Here is a 26,426-nt window from a genome sequence, read left to right on the forward strand (position 1 = left end):
AATTGCTTGAACCTGGGAGTCAGAGGTTGCAGTGAGCCGAGATCGTGCCACTGCACTCCAGCATGAGCGACAGAGGAAAACTCCATCTCAAAAAAAAAAAAAAGAAAAAAAATGTAGGAAAATCTGCAATGAAATGTTTTAAAGAGTTAAAACAAAAACCCTCAGAATCCTTGGATCAAATCCACCCATACTTTTTAAAGATGAAATGATTTAAAAAGGTTAGCAAAAGGCCCTCACATCTAGTGAGGACTGGGGTGGAACTGTGAATCACTGCTGGGATACTCTCTGAATTATACATGAAAATAGAAGCTACTTTACAATCTAATCATTTGTCTAAAACAAGTAGGAATTGCAACCAAAGGGCAAATTGCCCAACAAGAATTGCCAATTATAATGCGATGTATGAACTTTGTCAGATAGGAACTTGGCCTTGAGAGAAGACAAGTGTCAGCCTCTGGATCACTTCCAGCACTTACAGTCAGGAGACAGCAGGGTTTCTCCAGCTTGGCACTACTGGCATTGTGGGCTGGAAAATTCTTTCTTGTGGGGGTTGTAATGTGCACTGTAGTATATTTAGCATCATCCCTGGCCTCTATCACTAAATGCAGGTAGCCCAACTCCAATGCCCATCCTGCCTCCCCACACCAGAAAGTGACAACCAGTATGTTCCAGATATCATCAAGGGTCCCCAGGTACATAAAATGCCTCTCCTGTTGAGTACTGCTGGGGCTGGGACTTTTACTTAAGGGTAGTATTCCCCCTTTTTTAGTGGCTTCTAGAAGGACTATTCTAATGTATTTATATTGAGAACTTCCCAAATTTTAGTCATTCCAGTATCCTGTTACTGTGTTTATCATTGTGTACTAATTTTAAGAACTTTGATAATTTATATACTACCTGCTCTATTATTAATATTCTTTAAAGCGAGTTTCCTTTTTAAATGGAAATACATTTATTTTAAAAGGAAGCATTTAATCTAATCTCATAAATGGAAGCTCAGCGTTAACTAGAAGGTAATTAAAAAATATATACAGACAGCAAAAGTAGTTATTAAATTCTAACTAGATGGTATTGGTTGCATAATTCTCATCATAGCCTAAGATCTGTGCTCTATTTATCAAACTGGAGAGGCTGAAAAGTGTTCCATGTGTTGAAGACACGTTGACATCAGGATGAGCGGTTCTCCTTGTGGTATTCAAAGGATGGGGATATAAAAAATGTAAGAGAGTGACTTTCTCATTATGTTGAAACTGCTTTTGCAAAAATTATCACCATGAGGAAATCATGGCAGTTGAGGAGATCTGATCTAGCCAACCCACCTTCTGCCTTTAACTTTCAAGCTGCCCTAATTTTTCTTGGGCTTAAGCAGAGCTAACTTTGGAAGATGTTTAGGTTATAGTTTAAGTAATAGCCCTTCTCCAAAACTCAACCACCTTTGTGAAGCTAACGACAGACCACCAGGCTAGAGGGAGGAGAGGAGCCTAAATTCCACTAAGGTGTAGACTGGTCACAAGATATGCAACATTCCCAATTATTCCTGCAGATAACATCACTTTTCTAGATTGGCCTTTTGAGGTATCTTTTCTGGTTTTTGCATGTCCGAAACCTATAGCCCCACCAGGATCCACCAACCAAAGATGGCTCCATCTAGACCCACCCACTGCTACTGTGGCCCCACCCAGGAGCAATTTAGTGTGCTGGAAGACCATTTTCCACACCCCTATGATTGCACCCCCCGACAAATCAGCAGCAAGCACCCACTGGCTAGCCACCCCTCGCTCTCTCTCTAAATTGCCTTCGAAAAAACCCAAACCTACAAGTCTTCAAGGAGATTGATTTGAATAATAACAGTCTCCTGTGTGGTGTGGCTGGCCTTGTGTCAATTAACCTTTCTTTACTGCAATGCTGTGGTCTTTATTTTTGCAGCATGCAGAAGAACTCATCAGGTTACGTTAGTCAATGTTATTTAATGTCATGTACCACTTAAAAACATTTTCAAACAACCGGCAGTGCAATCTCCCATTCTGGGAGACACTTTCCTATATTATCTGATAATTTACCTGGTTTGAGTGGGAAGAGTTAGGCACAGGTTATTAGGTTGAAGTCAGAGTATAATCAGAATTATCTCATGGTTTTTTGATCAATAAAAGTGTTTGTTAACATCTTGTGTGTTGAGTAGGTTCTGCTACATAGTCATTGCTGGCATGGTCTCTAGAACAGAACAGTCCTGCTTTGTGACCTAGTCCCTGTGACAGTGCCTATACCTCCTCATAAAGCCCTCAGGTATGGATGACTTGTGATAACTTATGTAAATCAGTTAGCATGCTTGGAACATAGTTGGCACAACAATGCTTTTGGAAAAAAAATTGTTTTTTTGAGATGGAGTCTTGCAGTGTTGCCCAGGCTGGAGTGCAGTGGCATGATCTTGGCTTACTGCAACCTCCACTATTTCCTGTCTCAGCCTCCTGAGTAGCTGGGACTACAGGTGTGTCCCACCACGCCTGGATAATTTTTATATTTTTAGTAGAGATAGGGTTTCGCCATGTTGGCCAGGCTGGTCTCGAACTCCTAGCCTCAAGTGTTCTGCCCACATTGGCCTCCCAAATTTCTGGTATTACAGGCATGAGCCACCATGTCTGTCCAAAAAAAAAAAATGTTTTTTAAGTGCCAATTTTCAAAAACAAGGTCTGGCTTCCTTTGAGGCCGAGTCTCTAGGTTAGTTAGCAATTTTTCATAAAAGTGAACTCTTTTTATAAAATAATGCATTATTTCAAATTATCACCATGTAGAAAACTCACAGGCCATTTCTTTTCTTGACACTTCTAATTTCATTTCTTAGACTCCAGAAGTTTGTGAGGTTCAGCTACAAAGACTTGTCAGATAGGTAGGTAAACATGCCATTTAATAAGATTCACCATATCCAGCAAAAGTTGGCAAAATCCCTGCTGGGTCACTATAACTTTTGTTTACTTGGTGGTATGATCTGATGTTCTGCTTGGGCTAGGCAAAGATAGGATCACATGGTGACTCCTATTTATGGGTTCAGATATTTGGCAGTTGCATGCAAAATCTTATATCAAGGACACACACATTCCTCAGTGACATCCATCATCCCTTGTGTTGAGGCAACAAGTAAATGAAACGAACGTTTACTAAAGGCACTACCATATGCTGTGTACTGTGCCAGACACTTGTTATTGAATCTTCCTAGTAGTTCTTGAAGTTCCTGTTATTCCCAATAAAAGAGGAAAAAATTAAGGCTCAGGGAAGTTATATAACTTGTTCAGGTTTTTATGTCCAGTAAGTAGTAGATTTGAATCTGAGCTGATTCCAAAGACCATGCCATACCTGATCTATAGCTGTAGAAACTAAAGCAATTCCATCTCGGATGCTAATCTGCCATGTTAATTTCTGATTAACTCTAGTTCTGGAAAGGCCTCTAAAGATTTCATTTATCAATTGTTGCTTGTATAAGAGGAAACAAAAATCCCGCCCTTAAGCAATTGTCCTATGCATCCTTCTGAAACACATATGCCCTTTCCCTGTGGTACATAAGCCCTGGATCGGGGCTGGGAGGTAATGGCATGGAGATCCACCATCTTATCTTACCGTAGTCTGAGATACTGATATGATTTCTGTAGCTAAGCCACTATCAAATGTTTCCAAGAAACTGGATTTGTCAGCCTCTTTATTTGGCCTCTCAACTTCCTCAAATTTTTAGGGGCAGGTTTTGTGTTAGTCTGTTCTCACACAAACTACCTGAAACTGGGTAATTTATTTAAAAAAAGAGGCTTAATTGGCTCACTGTTCTGTAGACTGTACAGGCTTCTGCTTCTGGCAAGGAATCAAGAAACAATTATGGTGGAAGGTGAAGGGGAGCCTGGCAGGTCTTACATGGCCAGAGCAGGAGGAAGAGAATGAAGGGGAAGGTGCCACATACCTTTAAATAATGAGGTCTTATGAGAACTCACTGTCTATAATGGAACAGCAAGGGAGATGTCCACCCCATGAACCAATCACCACCCACCAGGCCCCTCTTCCAACATTGGGGATTATAATTTGACATGAGATTTGGGTGGGGACCTAAATTCAAATGATATCACCTGCCCACCACAGAACATGTGGCAAGTTAGCCAGGAGTTGAGAGGCTAAGAAGTGGGCAAAAAGAAAGAAGCATTTGTGGGGGAAATTCAGGGTGGCAGCCATTTGTATGTGGTGGTGTGGCTCACCTTTTAGAAGTCTGTGCACAAGTACAGGGACATGCTGAAAACGCCAGCGTGTTTAGAGTGATTGGTAACTGAGAACTGTCTATCACATGGTGGTAAGGAAGGGGGGTGAACTGCTGCTGCAGTAAGGTGGCTGCTTCTCTAGCAGCCATTTGTTGATGGGAGCCCATTCAGCAGCAGAAGCACAGTAAAATGGCTTCAGTAGGAGTTACAATTACAAAAAAAAAATGTTTTTTGAGAGCTCAGAGTCAAAAGCCAACTTAGTTAAAAATAATGTTTGGACTATGTATGTATAGATATGTTTTATTCTAAGGCCTCTGCCCTCTCTCTATAAAACTTCTCAGTCAACTGAATTTTTCTTGTTTCTCCATTTCCTTGACTGTCTATCCTTTCTCTTGCCACTCTCAATGTCAGAGGCATTCGAACCAGAGGGACTCCATTATGAATAGGAGCTGGGTGAAATAAGGCTGAGACCCACTGTGCTGGATTCCCAGGAGGTTAGGCATTCCAAGTCACAGGATGAGTTGGAGGTCAGCAGAAGATACAGGTCGAAAAGACCTTGCTGATAAAACAATAGGTGGTAAACCAGCCAGCCAAATCCCACCAAAACCAAGATGGCAATGAAAGTGACCTCTGGCTGTACTCACAGATCACTATATGTTAGTTATAATGTATTAGCATGCTAAAAGATATTCCCACCAGCACCATGACAATTTATAAATGCCATGGTAACATCAGGAAGTCACCCTGTATGGTTTTAAAAGGGGATTAACGCTCAGTTCCAGAAATTGCCCACCCCTTTCCTGAAAAATTCATGAATAATTCACCCCTTGTTTAGCATAAAATCAAGAAATAATCATAAAAATAGCCAACCAGCAGCCTTTGGGGCTGCTCTGCCTATGAAGAAGCCATCCTTTCTTTCTTTACTTTCTTAATAAATTTGCTTTCACTGTACTCTATGGACCTGCCCCACATTCTTCCTTGTGTGAGATCCAAGAACCCTCTCTTGAAGTCTGGATTGGAGCCTTTTTCCAGTAACATAAATGCCACATGAGGGACTTAAAAGGAATTTCTGACACCCTGAGATGACTTGGGGAAAACAGAAAAGGTGCCAGACTCCTCTTTTTTGGGAGAAACTGGTTTTTTTTTTTTTTTTTTTTTTTTTGAGATGGAGTTTCGCTCTTGTTACCCAGGCTGGAGTGCAATGGCGCAATCTCGGCTCACCGCAACCTCCTTTTTTTTTTTTTTTTTTTTCCTTTTCTTATGGAACCCTAAGAGTTATAAGCAGACACATCCCTCTCATGTCTAAACCCTGCTGCCTTTTGTGTTGTGTTACTGATCTCTTTGGCTTTGCAAGTACCAGAGATTACTTTGAACTGTGAGAGGACTTGACCCTGATATGTGTAATGGCTGACAGTCATGGGTGAGAGCTACAGTGTTAGAGGTGGCTGATATGCTTTGTATGCAAGCCATGGGGACTGGCTTTATGATAACAGAGATACTCTCCCACTGAATATGCCCATTACTCAAGTCATGAAAAATGCTTACAGAATCAAACAACAGTTCAAGAAGCTTTATCAAATTTGCTGTCTCAGCCTTCCCCTCTGAATCTTAAATGGGGAAAGGCAGAGGGGAGAATCAAATAACTCATGCTAGGAAGGTAAAAACTTTTAAACAGTTATTTAAAAGTAAGGTAAATTAGGGCAGGACAGTGGCTCATGCCTGTAATCTCAGCACTTTGAGAGGTTGAGGCAGGAGGATCACTTGAGTCCAGGAGATCAAGACAAGCCTGGGCAACATAGTTAGTGAGACACTGTCTCAGAAAAAAAAAAGAAAAGAAAAAGAAATAGCTCGTATCAGTGTGCTCAAAAAAAATAGGTAAATTAAAAAATATTGATGAGGGGAAACTAAGACAAAAATAGAAAGGGAAAGTCATGAGACTGGTCTCAGCAGGGTGAAAATCTTTAGATGGTTATTAAGACATGAAATGAATAAAATGGAAACTGATAGTGTTAACGATCTTAATACAGTATTATTGAAGGCTGAGAGGGCCAAAGGGAGCCCCTGCTGGTCCCTCATTGTTAAAGAGCCCCAAGTCAGTTTTCTGTATTTATTCCAGATTAGAGAGATTTAAAAATTCATAAGGCAAAGTTACAATGAGAAAGCTGAGCCACAAATGTGAACCTTCTGCTGGGAACCCACAGCCTTTTTCACCACAGAGGGTAAAATGGTCTGAGGCAGAGAGGAAGAGTTTCTGGGACTACCACTTAAGAATGTAAAGACCAATAGGATTATAAAAGTTAAAGTGTTTAGGCTTTATGTAAAGTAGTTATGTCTTTTTCATCTAAGTGTTTTATCGGAATAGGACTGGGAAATATTTTCCTTATCTAGTATTCCAGAACTGAAGGCATGTAAACGTGCCCTTCAAGCAATATTGCTTGAACACGCTAAATGGGAACCAGTAAGACTGCCTGAGTCCTCAGAGTATAGAATTGATGCTGGAGTGATGGTAGAGACAAGTTCTTTGATAGCCCTTTATAGATCATTCCTTGGGTTTTATGGCAAAAGCCTGTGAGCTCCCTCCTTATGACAACTAATGGGACTTTGGACTGGAGAATTTCCACTTGAGGGGCATTTACTTCCTTGCTATGGGAACATTAACTGAAGCCACCCTATGACTAAAGTACATGACATGAGCTTGGCACCTGAAATACCCATGCTGTCTAGGGTGATGTCAGAGAAATACTCTGATGAGGACAGCAGTACTATAAATGGTTAATACTGTCAACTTGATTGGATTGAAGAATACAAAATATTGATCCTGGGTGTGTCTGTGATGGTATTGCCAAAGGAGATTAACATTTGAGTCAGTGGGCTGGGAAAGGCAGACCCACCCTTAATTGGGTGAGCACCATCTAATTGGCTGCCAGCAAATATAAAGCAGGCAGAAAAACATGAAAAGGAAAGCCTACATCTTTCTCCCATGCTGGATGCTTCCTGCCATAAAATATGGGACTCCAAGTTCTTCAGTTTTGGGACTAAGACTGGCTCTCCTTGTTCCTCAGCTTGCAGATAGCCTACTGTGGGATCTTGTGATTGTAAGTTAATACTTAATACACGACCCTTTACACACAGACACACACATACACACACACATCCCTCCTATTCGTTCTATCCCTCTAAGAGAACCCTGACTAATACAAGTGCTCAAAAGAGTTCCATAATAAAATGAAAATGGTTTACGTAGGATCATGCTACACGGGGAGTATAACGAGAAGATATGAGCAGAGAGCCTCTTCTTCCCTGTGACTGACTCTAGACTATGCGAGGAGATGCTGGATTCTACAGTGCCCAATAAATAGCTCTCACCTGACTGACAAAGAGCTGCTTGGTTTGTGGATGGCAGTTCCTATGTCAAAAGACAACATCCTGTTTACAAGGCTGTTACCCTGATTGAAGAAGAGTCAAGAAAATCTTTTTCTTTTGAGGAATTAATAGGTTAGCTTAAATTGGGTAAAGCATACTTCTGTGAGCAAAATTTATTTTTCTTTCTACTTGATTTCTCCAAAAATTGGAAACAATTTATGAGTATTCTTATTTTATGGCAATATAATTATTTATATGTTTAGTAAGAATCAGGTTTTATTTATTTATTTATTTATTTATTTATAACAGGACATGATTGGAGGCACCAGTTATTTTGCCAAGGCTTTCACTGGAATGCCATATTTTCACAGGACCAGACTGCTTTGAGGAAATAATGTTGACTTTACAGAGCCTATAAAAAGCTTCTTGGAAAGACTGGCCTAGTACCTTGTCTATATGTTTCCCTTACAAGGTTCCTGACCTGTGGTAAGTAAAGAATGTCATTTTTTTAAAGGTCCAGGAACTTCAAGATATTTGGGGAACTCAGGAAGAGGGGAACTCACCCAGTTCATGCAGGTATTGCAAGCACAGTCTGATGGTGAATCTTTAGCTGGGCTTTCTAGTCTCAAGGATTCCTTGTTAAAGTTCCAGCAAAGTCAACTTAAAGGAAGCCTGTTGGCTAATCACCATTCTTGTACACTTTATGCAAATAAGCAGGCCAAGTAAAGTGAGACTAAAATTTTTTTCCCAAATTAATTACTCCTACAATTTATCCTTGGGAGAAATGGGAAAACTAAAGATATATATATATATATATATATATATATATATATATATGAAGAAAACTATAGTAGACCCATTAATTATTAGATTCTAGCCTAACCATTGTTTTTGAGTTTTTAAATCCTGAATTGTTCTCTGGCTACAAGAAGGCTCTAAAGAAGTATTGGGTTTTAATTTTCTTGATGATGCTTTTAGTTGGATCCTTAATGCGCCAGGTTCTTTTCTGTTACTCTTGTTCTGGCATACAAATTATCTTTTGATTATAATCGTTGTGAGCATTATATTTCTACTATTCAAATTATTAATGTAATATATCTCTCACCATTTTACTCCTTCTGAGAAAACCAAAGCCATAGTATTCTGAAGACTAAGAAATGATTCAACAGAGCTTGTGAGCCTGCCTCATTCGGAATCCCACTGGGCCCAATCCGTTTTCCAATGCCAACTCACTGCTGCTAAAACTATACAATGTAAAGCATCCTCCCTAAAGCCTCAGGGACCACCATGGAAGAGGAGGGTATGTAAAATTGTCACTGCCAGATTATGGGAGTGGAGGGTGGAGGCTACACCAACCTCATTTTGAATGCTAGTCTGTCATGTTGATTTCTGATTAACTCCAGTTCCGGGAATTTTTATGATTTCTAGTTTATTGTTCTTTGTATAAGAGAATATACTTATCATAAATCCTACCCTTAAGCAATTGTTTTGTGCATCCCCTCTGAAGCACATATGCCTTTTCCCTGTGGCATATAAGCCCCAAGTCTGGGGGTGATGACATGGGGAATCTACTATCTTGTCTTGCCACTGCCTAAGACCCTATTCAGTGATTCTTCCTGAGAAACTGGATTTGTCAGCCTCTTTGGTGTCTCACCGTCCTTGGACTCTGAGGGTAGATTTGCATAGACCTGCCCACCTTGAGACAACAGCAAGGATACCTCTGTGGTGTATGAACAAATCTATTGAAAATATTTATAGTGTGTATTTGTATAGTAGTTTAGACTACTTTATACTTTCATATCTAATATATCATTTGTACTTCACAATCCATTTTGCAGAAAAGCAATTTTTTGATTCTAGGGAGTGGCTCACCAGGAGGTTTACAAATATTAATCTCATCTAGTCAACTTACTTTGGCAGTATGGGGTCATTCTAATCGAAATGCATAACCTCTATACATTTCAAACTGGAAGCTGAAGTTTTAGGGCTGGAAAATGTTTTTTTTGTTTGTTTTTTGTTTTTGAGACGGAGTCTTGCTCTGTCACCCAAGCTGGAGTGGAGCACAGTGGCACAATCTTGGCTCACTGCAACCTCTGCCTCCTGGGATCAAGCAATTCTCTTGCCTCAGCTTTCCGAGTAGCTGTGCACGCTGCCAGGCCAGGCCCGGCTACTTTTTTGAGCTCAGGGAATCCGCCAGCCTCGGCCTCCCACAGTGCTGGGATTACAGGTGTGAGCCACCACGCCCAGCCGAAAACGTTTTTATTTGTGTGAGCAAGTGTTTCATTCCAGACTGATTTATTCTTGGGTTGTGACAGGTCCAGACTCTTCTAATCTCAAAGTCCCATGAAAGCCAAATGAAAAAGTTTTAAAACACAGAAGCTAGGATATTAGATGACTCTTAGGTGAACAATGTTTTTTAGACCAACTTCAGTCAGGTACCTTAATTTCTCCTAGTACTGGACTTGTGGGCCAGTATATATTATCAGGGTTATTTTAAAAGTATGGAAGATGATGATCTCTAAGTTCTGATACGCTGCAAAGCTTATACAAGGCTTAAAATTCATAACCTTGCCTGATGTTTTTATTTTCCTTAGACTCCTAGTTTGTTCCCTCTCTCTCCAATTTCCCAGTTTGTTCCCTTCCTCTCCGACTGTTTTACTTTACCAAGACACTCCAAGTAAGTTGGAGCCAACTTCGCATTCATACTTTGTTTCCCAATTCCCCAAACCCAGAGAAAAGTCGACCTGATACTCAAAATGCTAAGACAAATTACAGAAGAATGGAAAGAAAGTTATTGCCTCTAGAAGTAATACGGAGGTTTTGTGATAAGGAAAGAAGTACAATAGAAAACTCATCTCAATCACTTCAATCACTGGACTCAGCCTGTGCTTTGAGGTCAATTTTCAGTCCTCTAGTGTCTTTCTGCTTTTAATTAGCTATGGAAAGCAAAAAGGGAAAATATTTTCCTTTATTTGAAACATATTGCTGGATATTCCTTTTCATTGTTTGGGAAAGATAAGTTTGATATCTCCTGGATATTACATTATTTTCAGTGCACTGAAGAATGGTTCTATTTGCATTGAACACGGGTCTACTCACTGGTCTCCTAATCTAGCCTGGGACATTGTATAGCAGTTCTGAGCTCTTTCAGGAAGCAGTCTGCCCAGTGCCCAAGGTTCTGCAAACCAAATCAGACTAAGTCATTGATGCCAGATGCACTGAAGGTCATCTAAAGGCCCTTGCTTTCTCCCTCATGGGTCTTTAGCAAACTATAAAGTGAAAGCTCGTCTTAGTTGCTTCTCTATCCCCTGTTAGTTTCTTCTACCCTCTTAGTCCCTCCTCTGCTTTCCTTTATAACTAGATTGTTACAACAGACAGAGAATGTGACAGATTGACAGATACTGGTTTCGGGGAGTTTATTTTTTTTTTTTTGAGCATCAGCTGATATTTTCTATTATCCTTTGAATTGGGGAGGGGGAAGGCATGTGACCAAGGAATGGACAATGGGATGTGGGCAGAAGTGAAGTCTCTAATTTTCCAGCCTTTCCCAGGCACACTACAATTGACTATTTCTTCTTATTATTTTTTTGTGTTATCCTGAAACACCAAATAATTGACTATTTCCAATTGCACTAGGCTATAAAGAAATAAAGAACCAAGTTTATGGGAGTAACCTCAAAATAAAACAAAAAAGTTCCAAGTTCTCTCCAATGAACAGACTCCATGAGCCTTAATATGTGCTTATTATGGGATGCATTTGGCATAAACTGCAGTAGTCTCAAAAATCTCTCTCCCACAAAGACGTCCACATTCTAATCCCCAGAACCTGTGAATATGTGGGCTTGCATGCCAAAGGGAACGACCTGTAAATCTCCAAGGCCTAGTGAATATGTGGGCTTTGCAAATGTGATTAAGAATGATGAAGTTAGTCCTAATTATCTGGGTGAGACCAATGTAATCACAAGAATCCTTATAAAACAGGGACCCCCAACCCCTGAGCCACAGACAGTTACTGGTCCATGGCCTATTAGGAACTGGGCCACACAGCAGGAGGTGAGTGGTGCGCAAGTGAGTGAAGCTTCATCTATATTACAGCCACAACCCATTGCTCACTTTACCATCTGAGCTCTGCCTCCTGTCAGATCGGCATGGTATTAGGTTCTCATAGGAGCGCAAACCCTATTGTGAACTGTGCATGCAAGGGATCTAGGTCGCATGTTCCTCAGAAGAATCTAATGCCTGATGAGCTGCCCCTGTCTCCCATCACCCCCAGATGGGATCATCTAGTTGCAGGGAAACAAGCTTAGGGCCCCAATGAGTCTACATGATAGCAAGTTATATAATTATTTCATTATATATTACATTGTAATAATAATAGAAATAAAGTGCACAATAAATGTGATGTGCTTGAATCATCCTGAAATCATCACCCCAACTCTAGTCCACAGCAAAATTGCTTTCCATGAAACTGGTCCCTGATTCCCAAAGGGTTGGGGACTGCTGTTATAAGGAAAAGGCAGAGGGATATTTGCCTACAGAAGACGAATATCAGGGTGATACAGCAGAAAACTTGGCCATTTATTGCTGGTTTTGAAGCTCAAAGCAGGGGTCACTCTAGAAGTTTGAAAAGGCAGGGAAACAGATTCTCCCATAGAGCTTCCAGAAAGAATGCAGGCCTGCCAACAGCTTGATATTAGCCTAGTGAAACTAATTTCTGACCTCTAGAACATCAGGGTAATAAATTCATGTTGTTTTAAGCCATCATATGTATGGTAATTTGTTATAACAGAAGCAGGAAAGTAATACATAGACCTTTTGATGTTTTCCCCCGACTCTCTTTTATATTTTCCTTTACATTGCTAAGCCACTTTGCATAAAGGAGATTGTCCTGTGAATAATAATAACAACAGATAATGTGCACTAAGTGCTAACTGTGGGCAGGCTATTATTCCTATCATTTTTCAGCAGTTATATCATTTATTCTTCAAAATAAGTTCATGAGATAGATGTGATTATTCATTTCATCTTAATTCTTACAAAGAGTAAGCAACTTGTCTAAGGTCACACAGCTTAAGACTGATACACACAAAGCAGCTGGACACCACAGACATTCTTTAGCTGCATATAGCATATGCATGTAGGTATTGAAGCAGGAGAGGAAGTCAAAACAGTGGCCATGTTCTTGGGGTGTGGTAACTCAACAGTCAACACAATAAGCTTCAGCGTTTGAATTGTAGTCAAGCTCAGTCAAGCAAAGCTATCTTCATTAGCAAACTTCCCCTGCAGACATCATGCACATTTTGATTTGTTTGGTCCTCACACTGACCCTTTGGTCATTATAATAGTAAAAAGCACACCCTGGGTGGAAATGTAAGATGCCAATGAGACATACGACATATGAACAAACATGTACAGCTACTGCACATGGGCATCCAGAAGACCACCCAGAATATGCTCACCAGTAACACCTCTTCCCAACCACTTATGAATCATCATGTAAGACTCCCACAAAGGGTGTCTCCCTAGCGCCTATCTTTGCTGTCTCATCCTTAGGAGCAGCCCGTCCTAAATCCTCACTCAGGGTGTACTGCCTATTCTGGACCTGACTTTCAGAGCATTCTTTCTCCTTTGCAATAAACTGCTCTATGCTGTATCTCCTTTGCTGTGTGTCTCTTGCTTAAATTCTTTTAAACTAAGAAGATAAGAACTGAGGTATCACAACAGCTGTCAACAGCATCTACATGTGGGGGTAGAGATGGATATATTCACACACATCATGAACTATGCTCCAGAAACCCTGATAAAACTTGACTTAGAAAACTTTTAGCATAAATAAAATAATAATAAAACACCACTTTAAAACACTGCATTTAGAATGTGCTCTCACGCTTCCTCGGGCCAAAAAGGTATACTTCATATTCATGTGCAGCTAGCTGTCACTCAAAAATGGACCAATAAACCGCGTCAGGTTGAAACAGTTTAATACAAGGAGCTTAGTTTCTGTCATCAGGTCTGCACTACGAAAAAATAAGTGCAGTAAAGAAATACTCTTAATATGTGTTTCCTTTGTTGTAGTATGATAGGTTGTAATGGATGGAAATTAGGGTACTTAAATTTTTACAAGCAAATTATTAAGTCATTTTCAATAACTTTATTCAAGGAACTTAAAACTTACTCAGCTTGAAAATCATTTAAACTGTGGAGATATTCTAAAGGACCACAGGAATGTTTACCTTTCTATAACAGAGATGCCTGCTGATACTGTTCAGAAGAAGGTGGAAGGTGTCTCCTATTTTCTGGTGTTAAATACTGTGCTCATTTCACACAGGTACATTTAATGACTAATGAGGGGAAAGTCCAACTTACCGCAAGTGTGCTCTGGGGACTTCCTTGCTCAGAATCTGGGCATTTTCATCGATAAAAGAAGGCAACATTCCTGGCTCATCTATCCAGCAGGTTGTTGGGAGGCTGAACCACACCACACATGTGAATGCACTTAGGAAACCGGAGTCCTACTGAAATAAAAAAGGATTATTGCTAAACTTTAATCATAATAGAAAACACAAAACTACTCAGCCATTAAAATCTGGATCTTCTGAAATAGCAATGTGAAGTGGTCAGGAAAAGGGCAACAGGAAAACGCTTTGGTTTTATAACATTTCTGTTTAAGAAGCTGGAGATTCTTTTCGCTCTGCTGAGTGCCTGGGAAGAAGTGATAGAAAGCTGCTTAAGCCCTCCCTGGGTCTTTATTTACATCTGGCTTATCCTTGTGATGTGCTGAATTTCTTGGCTATAGCCAGGTTTTGAGATAAGAAAAAGCCTAGATGATTATCTCTGCTTTAACGACCTTGCTATCTTCTCCCAAGATTGATATATATTCACAGTCTCACCTTTGCCTGCAGGTAACCCCTGGAAGTGAGTCAGAGGAAAGGCTTCCTCTTGGCAGCTCTGAGCCAATTTCCAGCATCTGCTCAAGGGAAGATAATGATAGAACATGCCCTTTTGGAGGAAGCTGAAAACACTGAAATAGAGCTTGGCGTTCTTCCCTGCACCCAAAATGCCTGGAGCTGAGTCTGGCATGAGACAGGCACTGAGTGAATGTTTATTAAATGTCAAATGACTGAGGCTACTACCTGAGGTAGCTGCACAAAGTCAAAACAGGGTATAAGGTAATCACTGCAGTAGGAGGAAGAGAAAAAAGAAATTACTACAGAAACTACCCCACCCTTAGAGTAGTGATCATTCTCACATAATGAATTAGCGAGAAAAAAATATCCAGGCAGTTATAGCAAATATTGAATATAATTGCCCATGAGACGATAGAGATGGTTTACCAGAAATGTGACCCTTTTTTCCAAACTGAATTGGATTAAACTAGACTGCTTGGTCCAATCCTGGTTCTATCACTTACAAGCTGTGTGACTGAAGTCCAATTCTTTATCTTTTCTGTTTCAGATTCCTTATTTGTAAAATGGGGATGATGATAACAGCAATTCTACTCTCAAAGTCATTGTACATATTAAATCACTTAATATATGTAAAAGCTTAGAACAGTGCCTATAATATATTAACTGACTGTGGTAGGCTGATAATGGCTCCCAAAAATACATCCAGGTCTAATACCTGCGTGATGGTCAATGTTGTGTGTCAATTTGGCTGGGCCATGGTGTCCAGATATTTGCTCAAACATTAGTCTAGATGTTTCTGTAAAGGTGTTTTGGGGACGAGATTAATTCTTAAATTGTAGGATTTAAGTAAAGCAGTCTGTCTCCTTAATGTGGGCGGACCTCATCCAATCAGTTGAAGGCCTTAATAGAACAAAGACTAACTTCCCTTGAATGAGAACAAATGCTGCCAGTGAAGTGGCATTGTTGTCTGGGGTAAGTACCTGAGGTTCATGATCTCATACCACGGCAATCAAGGACACAAACAAGAAGTGAATTTAACAGTGGAGGTTCAATAGGTGAAAGTGAAAAAAGAGAATAGCTTTCTCTCCTGCAGAGAGAGGGGAGCCCAGGTGGGTCTTCTGGTTTTCTGGTAAAATGCGTGGGCTTTTGTAGATGAGCTTGAGGAGGTAGTGTCTGATTTACATAGGGCCTGAGAGACTAGTTGCACCAGGTGTGACATTTGCATAGAGCATGAAAAAGCTGACCATTCCACCCTACTCTTTATTATGCATTTGCGTTCTCTACCTGACCTGCACCACGTTGTCTGTTCCTTACCATACATGTGGTTGACAAAGAAAAGGGAAGATGGAGCCACCGTGTTGAACATGCCCGGCCCCCAGGTAGCCTTTTCCTATTGGCACAGCTGCTGGCATTCGCCTGTGCAAGCTTCTAGCTTGCTTTTCTATGTCTGCAGCTTGATTTTTCAGGAAAAAGAAAAGGAATTATTTGGGGGCTGCTTTTTGTTAAAAGGGAGGCCTTACCGAGGACTCTTACCCTCACTAATTCCCTAAATAATTTCTTTTTAGCTCCTATATCACCAGCAGACTGCCTTTAGACTCAAACTGCAACTCTTCCCAGGCAGCTGGGGTCTCCAGCTTCCTGGCCTACCTCTTCAGATTTGGCTATAAGCCTTCACTATTGCATGAGCCAATCCTTAAAATAAATATGTCTCTTCACATCCTATTGGTTCTGTTTCTTTGGAGAATGCTGATAATCCTCCCTGCAATCTGTGAATGTTATCTTATTTGGAAACGAAGTCTCGGAAGATGTGATTAGGTTAAGGATTTTTGAGGTGGAGAGATTACTTTGGATTGTCATGGGGGCTCTAAAGCTAGTCATAAGTGTCCTTTTACCTGACAGACAGAGGATGTGTAGACAGACAGGAGACTTCAAGATAGACACACAGAAAAGAAAGTGAGGGGAAGATGGAGGCAGAGCTTAGAGTGATGTAGCCACAAGCCAAGGAATGCCTAGAAATGCCAAAAGCCATCCAGAGGCTGAAAGAGGCAAAAAATGGCCTCTGGCACAGAGCCTCCAAAGGGAGTGTGGCCCTGCTGATGTGTCGATGTGGGATTTCGGGTGTTCAGAACTGTGAGAGAATGTGTTTCTATTATTATAAACTGCCAAGTTTGTGGTAATTTGTTACAGAAACTCTAGGACACTGATATATGCTAACTATATAGGTATTTGCTGTTATTATTCGGTATCTACACATTTATTAGCAAAACACTCAAGCAGTTGTAATAGAGACCAGAATCAGAAAGAAGGCAAGTCATGTTTCTGAGTATCCATGTCAATGTTTACCTACGAATATATTTTCACATGTTACTCTACAGATTCTCATCACAGGAGCACTGTAACTATTGATCCTTATTATTATAGAGACCAATAGAGACAATTCTCCCCATTTTGACCCCATGGAGTATGGTATCTCCAAACTACATTGACTTCCCCTTGGGAATGGGTGGTGGAACTCACCTTTGAGCTCCTTCTCCTGGACCCTCAGGTTCTCCAGGTATAATCAGTGGCGCCATCCCTAGAAGGATAGGTCAACAATGCCATGGCGCTGGGAGGGAGAGTCCTCAATACTTTCATGTTTGGGATCCAAAGGAGAAGCTACTCAATCCCAGGTGGGATAAGGCTGGGGTCTGTGTTCTAAGTTGGCAGGTAATACCCGAGCTCATCTATATTCTGCATTCTGACACTGGCTTGTGGATTGCTCAGCCTGGCATCATGTCAATCTCTAGGGCAGTAAATGAAATTGAGGACTTAGTCTGGCACAAGGCTCCTGATAAAACCATCCAGGCCAGCTGCTGCAGTAGTTTCACCTCTGTTCACAAAATCTTCTAGTAGAGTTACCTTAACCTCCAGAGAATTTTACAGCCCTTCAGTATTTTCTCTATATCTTTGTACCTCCTGTACTATTATTCTTTAAATAAACCCCTTTTACCTTATCTTCATCTTAAAGAACGCATACATTCATGAGTTTGATGTAATAGGTTAGTTCTGTTACTCAAATCGTTCTATGTATGTATTTATGCCATTGAAAACTCCCCAGGGTACCGTCAACAGTCACCTTATGACTTTGTATTTCATGTGCACTGAGGAAAACAAACACTGCCATTGTGAATATGATACCTGGGGTTCACTGGGGCATACTAGGGTCTTCTGAGCTGGGGCTACGGGGAGGAAAGGGACTAGAAGCTCCTTTTCTACTAAATGCTAACAATATTAGCAGATGGTCAAGAAAAACACCAATCTCCACCCCTCTGCCCCCTCAAACCCTTCTTATTCCAACCTTCCAGGGTAGAAGGTACTCTTTTCCTATCCCATGGAACAGAGGAGGATTCAATTATTTCCCTGATGATCAATACAACAGGACAAGGCAGCCTTGAGATGGTAATGACTGCAAGTCCCGCTAACCAAAAGGGATTTGTAGATACCATAGGTCGGGGAGCCAAGGCATGAAGCCTTGGTGGTTCAGTCATGGAAGCACCAGTCAGGTAAGCCTGGCAGGACCTGGTTGTACAATAAATTTGTAGAAGTCTGGCTAGTTGCACTGGCTCAGACCTGTAATCCCAGCATTTTGGAAGGCTGAAGTGAGCAGATGACCTGAGGTCAGGGGTTTGAGACCTGGGCAACATGGCGAAACACCATCTCTACTAAAAACACAAAAATTAGCCAGGTGCGGTGGCGAGCACCTGTAATCCCAGCTACTTGGGAGGCTGAGGCAGGAGAATTGCTTGAACCTGGGAGGTGGAGGGTGCAGTAAGCTGAGATTGTGCCACTGCACTCCAGCTAGGGCAATGGTAAGGCTCCTTCTGAAAGAAGGAAGGAGGGAAGGAAGGAAGGGAGGAAGGGAGGGAGGAAGGAAGGAAGGAAGGAAGGAGAGAGAGAAAGAGAAAGAAAAGAAAGAAAAAGAGAAAGAAAGAAAAAAAAGAAAGAAAAAAGAAAAAGAAAGAAAGAAAGAAAGAACAAAGGAAAGAAAGAAAGAAAGAAAGAAAGAAAGAAAAGAGAGAAAGAAAAAGAAAATCTACAAAAGTTGATAAGAGCAGCATCACTGGAGCCCTGTCCCATTTTATATCTGCCCTGGGAATGGAGGATGTAGGAATGCTCCAAGGTGTCCCAGTGGGCCTGCCCCATTCAGGGGTGATGATGCAATGCTTGGAAATTGCTGTCAGTTATCAGGTGGGGATGGAGTCCTGGTAGATGGCTCTGGAAAGAAAACTCATATGGCATTGGGGCCAGTGAAGCCAGCTTATTCCTGGGTAGACATGCCACTTATTTTTCTCTAGTTTCTTCAGACAGCTGCACATTGGACCTAGTCACATTTCAGGTTCCTTTTAGCTGCCGACTTTTCTCCTGGTAGTGGGTAAAATCCCAGCTGCTTCTCTCTGTGTGGTTCTGCCTTACACTGGCTTCATTTGCACCCTGCTACTGATTGTGCCTGTGGAGGGTCTCCTCAGCAAAGCAGAAGAATGGAGGAGACTTTCTTTGTCCCACTCAGGACTCAGACACAGCTCCTGGAAATAAGCAACTAAGTTCTATTCATCCCCATATTTGGGAATGACAATTTATCTCAGAAAACTCTCACATCTGTCCTTCTGGCTCCTTCATTACTGCCTCAATTCATCATACCTTTCCCAGACACCACCTCCTAGGAAATAAACACCCCAGTGCTTGCTCCTTTCTCTAGACAAATTCTATTGCTTCTGGCATCATCGGTCATGGAAAGGTTTTTTAAAATGTTAATAATTTGGGTCATTTATTTTAAAAAAGGTCAAGTTAGAAAATGTCTTTCCTCCTATGTTTCATCTACACTGTAACATAATGTTCTATACTTGCAGTGCAGTCTACATGACATCAATGCAGGGAATAAATGGGCATAGATGGAAATAATTATGAGAATATGCAAAAACTATTGAGAAATTGGTGCTGACTTTTTCTTCCAGTCTATTTTTTTGTTCGTTTAATAAAGCATCTACAGCAAGGAATTAAAAAATAATAGTGTGATAATGTCAGTTTAAATCTAGTGGATCAGCAGCAGCCATAAATCTAAATTTAATTTTATATTTAATAAAACCCTCCATATTCTCTGCATTAGGGTCCAGGAAACTGATTTGCTTCATCCGATTGCTTTTCCTGCGCATTAAGCTGAATATTGTATCCAATCATCTGTTTTGGTGCCTTCCAAACATACCCGACTTCAAACCTGCCTCAAAATTGGTCCAGTTGATATATCTTGTTATCCTTTTTAAATGATTTATGTTGATTCTAGCTTTTCCTACATTATTCTCAATTATCTTTGCTGTCTTGTAATTTATAACTTAGGCCACCTAAAAGGTTCAAGTCATTGTTCGATTTAGCTTTGCTCTCTCATCTTTGACAGAGCATGCTTCAGCTTCAGAGAGCCGCCACAGTTTGATTTCATGTTATGCCTTGTGTTTAATAGTTCTCAGAAGTAAAAGCAACAAGCTATGGTAAGAGCTTCTGGTGGTGAGTGTGAAGGATAAGCACTGCAATATAGATGAAGTAAAGTGGAGCACAGACCCATGGCTAGAGCAACTGAGTTCCTACTAAAGGTTTCAAAATCATGGTAGCAAAAGTACACAATGCCCACTGTGTAACTGCAACTTTTTACATCACTCAAGCTTGAGGGGCCAAGTATCTGGTCAAGATAAATACATGCCACTTCTTAACTAATGGGCTGCTGAAGATACCATGTCATACATCATATGGAATGTAAATTTCTGTAATAGTGTATGTTATAATGAACCATATATAGCCTCTGTTTCTGTAGGTCAAAGTGGTTTGGTGGTAGCCATTTCAAATGGCTCAACCCAAAATGTGTGGCAACCTGAAACTTCTCTGGTAGCCCAGTAAATATTGGCAGCTTTTGGGAAGTCCAAGGATGGAGTCCTGTCAACGAAATGAATTAATCAAAAATGCCAACAGCTTAGCAGAACCTGGGCATACAGGTCTACTTCTAATGCTGGTGGGCTTGGCACACAAGGAGGAAAAGGTGTGGTGAATTAAGCCATTTCTAGGTTACCTCCAATTTTTTGGACTATATGACAATTTTACGTGTTCCTTCCATATCATGTCCACCAATCTGTAGCTATTCTTCATTCCAGGAAGGCTTACTCAAAGTCTAACTGGCCTACTCCTTCTGTAATATGATGATTCCCAAGGGAATGGATCTAATGCTTCCCCTATATCCTTTCCTCCTGAATTAATCAGTGCAGGGTGCTGTAACAAAGTTGCCTATAAATAATAAAAATTTTGTTTTTCACAATTCTGGAGCCTGGGAAGTCTAAAATCAAGGTTCTGGCAGATTCCGTGTTTGGTGAGGACTTGCTTTCTGGTTCACAGACAGCACTTCCTCATTTTGTCCTCACATGCTTTATAGATGAAGCAGGCTCTTGGCGGGGCTCTTATTAGGACATCAATCCCATTCAGGAGGGCTTTACTCCCACAATCTCATCTAATATTAATTCCTTTCCCCAAGCCTAACTTCTTAATGCTAGCTCATTAGGAGGCAGAGTTTCAACATGAATCTTGGTGGCGGGGGGACACAAGCATTTCATCCATAAGACCTCTCAGAAGAAAATGAATTTAGAATATTGGAAAAATACTGTGAATATTTAAGCAACTTGAGAAGTAAAATTGCTTTCATTCTGAGTCCCCATGAGATAACCAGACTTCCAGATTCATTTATGCATATGTATAAACACATATATCTTTAATAAAATAATACATCTTACTATGCTTGCTATATTCTATATTTTACCTGGTATTTTCTATATTCTATTTTGATCACATGACAGTATATTACAGACATTTTCCTGTGTCACTACATAGGATCTGCCATAATCATTATAACAACTGAAGAAAATTCCACTCAATCACCATATTATTATTAAAAAAAATATTTTCTAAATAAGGACACTTAGATTTATTCCATTTCTTCTTATTAGAAACAAGTCTGTCATAAACATTCTTGTACACACACCTTATAGGATTATGCAATTATTTCCTTAGAATCACATGCTAGAGAAGGAATCGCTACATTAAAGGGAATGCACATTTTACATTTCAATACTTATGGTTGGGTGACTTTTCAAGGTACACTCCCACCAAAAGTCTATGAAAATTCATTTCCTGTACCTTAACCAGCCCTGGGCATCCTTATACCGTTTTCTCTTTTTCAGTCTGAGGGAGCTAATAATATTACTGCTTTACTTCCATGTCTTTAATAGTAGAATAGAAGAGCTTTTCATATATAGAGAGAGACTATTTGAATTTCTTCTTTGTGATTTGTTTTCTTTGTGTGATTTTCCTGTTTGTCAGGATTGTTTTGTAATGATCAGTTACCCATCTCAAACTGGTTCAAAACCAACCAACCAACTAAGAAAAATGAGATGTCTTGGCTCACCCAGCTGGCAGGAACATTAAAGTCTTTCACAAAACTGAAAGAAGAACTACAGGAACCCATCTTGTGGACTGGATGATGAAGTCACAGGGCTTCATCTCTCATTTCTGCTGGTCTCTGCTTGGATTCATGCAGTAGTCAGGCTATCGATAAGGCAAAGAAAATGGCTATTGGCACCCCACATTCACTACTTTCCAGTTTAGCAACCTCAGTGGTGAGAAAATGTCTCTTTTCCAATTTCTGTTTGTGAATCTCAGAGAAGCACTGTAGTTGGTTTTGCTTGTGACAATAGTTGTGTCTAGGAAAATGAAGTTCTGTTGAGACAGGCAGGCTGGTTTATTTACTATCTTAAGATGATCTGGAGGGAAAGGATAAATGCCCCTCCCTCAAGCTCTAGCTTCTTGAACTCTCATCCAATCAGTTACAAGAGATCCAAGAAAGCAATTTACTGCAAGTTCCTGTTTCAGGGAGCTAGGGTTCCTCAGAGCCCTGCACACACAGCTGGACTTGAACTGCAATCTAAAGTTACTGCTTCTTCATTTTAATGCTAAAATTCATGCCCAGGAGTAGAGATTTAAAATATTAATGCTATATACAATGTATGAAGAAGCACAGTGAGCCACTGCACAGGCACTAGGAAAACTTCTCTTATACATGCCCTGATGTAACCTTTCTCTATACAAAGACCCTATAAAACTAACTCACACAGTACCTGCAGGGAGCAGCCTACTCCTTTGTCATTTCTTGGTGCTGACTACCTTGTACACAAGCTGGAATAAACTTCAACTTATCTTTGCTGTTAAGTTTGGTGATCTTTCTTGATTTCTAACCTGGGAGATTGCAAGAACCCTGGGCACTGGTAACACGGTGACTACCCATGCACGGGTCAGGTGCCCAACCCTGTGTCAAGAAGGTGGGTTCGGTTGTCACAAGAAGTTAGATGAGTGATAAATGTATTGAATAGTCTTAAAGAGCCAACTACATGTCCTTGCCCATTTGTCTATTTATTTCCTTGAATTCCAATGACACATAAAAGCTGTACTGCACAAACCACAGTAGCACCCAGCAAAAATTGCTTGCATATGTTTTTCCTTCTCACCTGGTCCTTCATGCTAGCTACACTGATTTTTACAACCCTGGCTGGGAGCTGCACAGGTATAAGGACAACATCCTCTTGCCTCTGTCAAGGAACTGGGAAGAAGAAAAGGTTAGATTCAAACAGTATAGTTCCTAGACATTTAATTTAATTCCAATCCTTTTTAGTTGCTATCTTCTATTTCTTTTGTATCTTTCCCCGTACTTAACAAAGACCTTTTCTAAATCTCCAAAATCTGCATGGAATGCCTATTCATTGTGTTCCATTAAGCCCTCTGCCATCCAACCCTCACATCCCCAGGGCTCTAAGGCACCTCTGTTCTTGTCATTTGCTACTACTACTACACTGAAACTTCCTGAAAGGCATGAGGATTTGTATCCTCAGCACTGTACAGCATATAACAAGTTCTCAATAAACATGAGTTGAATAAATAATCAATTTGTAAAATAGGTAAGTTGGACCACATGGGTTCTGAGCTTCTTTCTGATCCCAATATTCTTTGGATATTAATGAATCCTTAATATCTTAGCCCAGCCAAAATACAAATATCGGATGGTTTCTAAGGAGTGGAAAGGTTCAGGTTTGGGTAAAGAATATATTCTTGGCCAGCTTAGTTTGATTGTGTTATACTGCCATCACTTCTGCCTCTGAAGATAATGCGATCTACCGAAAAAAGAGACTGTGATATAAAATCAGACAGAGCTGTGCTCAAATTCTCTCTGCCACTTAGTAGACATGAGAGCTTGAGCAATTTGCTTAACCTCCTCAGCAGCTTTAGAATCAGAATAACAAATCAAAATATACAGTTAAAAGGACAAAAATATGAATAACAGTGATTACCCCAGGAATGTTATATAGAGTTCCGTAAGATAACAGATATAAAACACTGAGTACAGTACACAGCTCATAGTAGGCATTCAACAAATGATGTAGCAAATGAAGTAGTATATCCCCACTATATAGCCAGTGCCCAATGAAAGACATATCTCCCGGACTACTTCCCAGAATATCTAAGAGAGGTCAGCAGGACTAACAGAATCACTCACACTAATGAACTGAGACCAGATCACACCCACCTTCTATTGAAAGCTATGTAAGGCCACAATCCTTATCCCTGTTCTCTATAATGAGATAAGGAGAGATCCATTTGCTCTTGTCTTACGTGCGAGGAGGCACAGTTAAATTCACATACCTCATATTTTACCTTCCTATATTGACCTTTAAGTTGGTCTGCCTTACTCTATCAACTACTATCGCATTTTCCTGGAATTTACTTGTAGGAAGATCAGCCAAACCTTTGTTCCTAGCTAGGTTTACTGTGCAGTTCTCAGTGGAAATAACATATATATGGAACTCAAGTGCAGAGCAGGTTTCAGGGGCACAGAAAGAATTTGTATCTGAAAACAGAGTGAGGAGTGCAAGAAAGTATTGCCCATGAAACGCAAATTATTGCCCATGAAACACATTTCTCTATTATAAAACTCAGTTAAAGTTATTTGGATTGTAAAACATGTAACAAACACTATTAGAAAGGATCAGATAAGCATGAGATAGCCAAAGACTAGACTTTGGAATCAGGGGGCCAAGGAAGCCTTCTGGGTGACTTTGGCCTTTTTTTAAAAAACCATTTTACAATAAAATTTTTAAGTTTGATTTTCTTACATTATTTTATTATGAATGACAGCGTCTTGCTCTGCCACTCAGGCTGGAGTGCAATAGCACAATCATGGCACACTGCAGCCTTGACCTTTTGGGTTTAAGGTGTTGTAGGACTCTCTCCTTAGTTCAGCTAAAAGCCAGGTTCTTGTCACACAACTATGAAAGATTAGGCTCACAGACATTTTGAAGGATGAGAAGGACAGGGTTTATTGGGTGAAAATGAAAAAAAAAAAGGCAAATAGGGATTCTTAGCAAAGTGAGAGTCCTGTTGGTAGGCTTCCTGTCTCATAGATTGGATCCACATTACCACCCAGGAACAGGAGAGGCCAGGCTCCTCCTGCTGTAAATGGCACAGATTTCTGTGGCTCCACCCCAGTGTGCATTCCTCCCAGTGCGCAGGCTGGTGGGAGGTTCTCCAGGGATCCCTTTATACTTGGCTGTCTCAAAGGGGTCTTCCCACTTTAGTCTCCTGGGTAGCTAGGGCTATAGGCACTCACTGCCACACCTAAGCAATTTTTTTTTTTTTATTTTTTGTAGATACGGGGTCTCACTATACTGCCCAGGCTGGACTGAAACTCCAGCGCTCAAGCAATCCTCCAGCTTTGGCCTCCTAACGTGTTGGGATTACAGTCATGAGCCACTACACCCAGCCTACAATCAGTGTTTTTTTGGGATCCACATTGTTTCTTTAAATATAACAATCTTTATTTTTAAAATGGTAAAGTATAGCACAAAGAGAGAAGAGCCAACTTAACAGGTTAATTGTCATATTGATTTTTATCTTGGATGGGTTAAGGGACTATTTGCATTAAACTTTTTAAGTGGAGTTTGTATTGCAAGTTGACATTATTTTGAGGAAGGAACATTAGGCCTGGAGTCAAAAGGCATGCCTTAGTTATTAACCAGATGTGTGACCTAGAAGAAGTCACTTGGCCTCTCTGGGCTTCAAATTCTTCCTTATATTATCATATCATTTGGACTGGATCGGTAGTATTCAAGTTATATTGTGAATGCACCAACAGGTTCCAGATGCCTACCTGCACGGCACACACCCAAACACACACATTCACAGCCCAGGTAGCTCCACACATATTTGTTTTAAAGGAATATCATGTAGTGATTTCATAGAAAAGAGGCTGTAAAATATAATGGCTACAAGTATGTGCTTTAAATCAAATTGACAGAATTTAAATGTCCATTCAACAACTCCAGCTGCGTGAGTTATTTATAAGCCTGTTTCCATATCTGCAAACTTATTGTTATTATTAACAATATGGTATTGATTATTATTTTTTCTTAACTATAGTCACAGGGATGTCTTCGCGAGTTAGAAGAGGTAATACAAACGACTTGCAACAGTGTCTGGCACACTGTATTCCTCCATTTGTAGGCTGCTGATACAGACATACCCAAGACTAGGCAATTTACAAAAGAAAGAAGTTTATTGGATGTTCAGTTCCACATGGCTGGGGAGGCCTCACAATCATGGTGGAAGGTGAAAGGCATGGTGGAGCAAGTCATGTCTTACAAGGATGGCAGCAGGCAAAAAGAATTTGTGCAGGCGATCTCCTCTTTTTAAAACCATCAGATCTTATGAGACTCATACACCACCACAAAATTAGTTTTTCTTCTTAGGCCTCTGGGCCTGTAATGGGAGGGGCTGCCTTGAAGACTTCTGACATGCCCTGGAGACACTTTCC

General features: G+C 40.5%; 1 long non-coding RNA gene across 1 annotated transcript in view; it reads left to right on the plus strand.

Annotated features, from left to right (window-relative positions):
- LOC119469470 overlaps positions 1 to 8,403 on the plus strand; it is a 14,327-nt gene extending 5,924 nt beyond the window's left edge. Inside the window, exon 3 of the long non-coding RNA XR_005198294.1 lies at positions 7,964 to 8,403. This is a non-coding gene — a long non-coding RNA (uncharacterized LOC119469470). The remainder of the gene's footprint in view (positions 1 to 7,963) is intronic.
- The last annotated feature ends 18,023 nt before the right edge of the window (positions 8,404 to 26,426 follow it).

Source organism: Cebus imitator, unplaced genomic scaffold (assembly GCF_001604975.1).
Source record: "Cebus imitator isolate Cc_AM_T3 unplaced genomic scaffold, Cebus_imitator-1.0 Scaffold667, whole genome shotgun sequence".
Taxonomy (NCBI): domain Eukaryota; kingdom Metazoa; phylum Chordata; class Mammalia; order Primates; family Cebidae; genus Cebus; species Cebus imitator.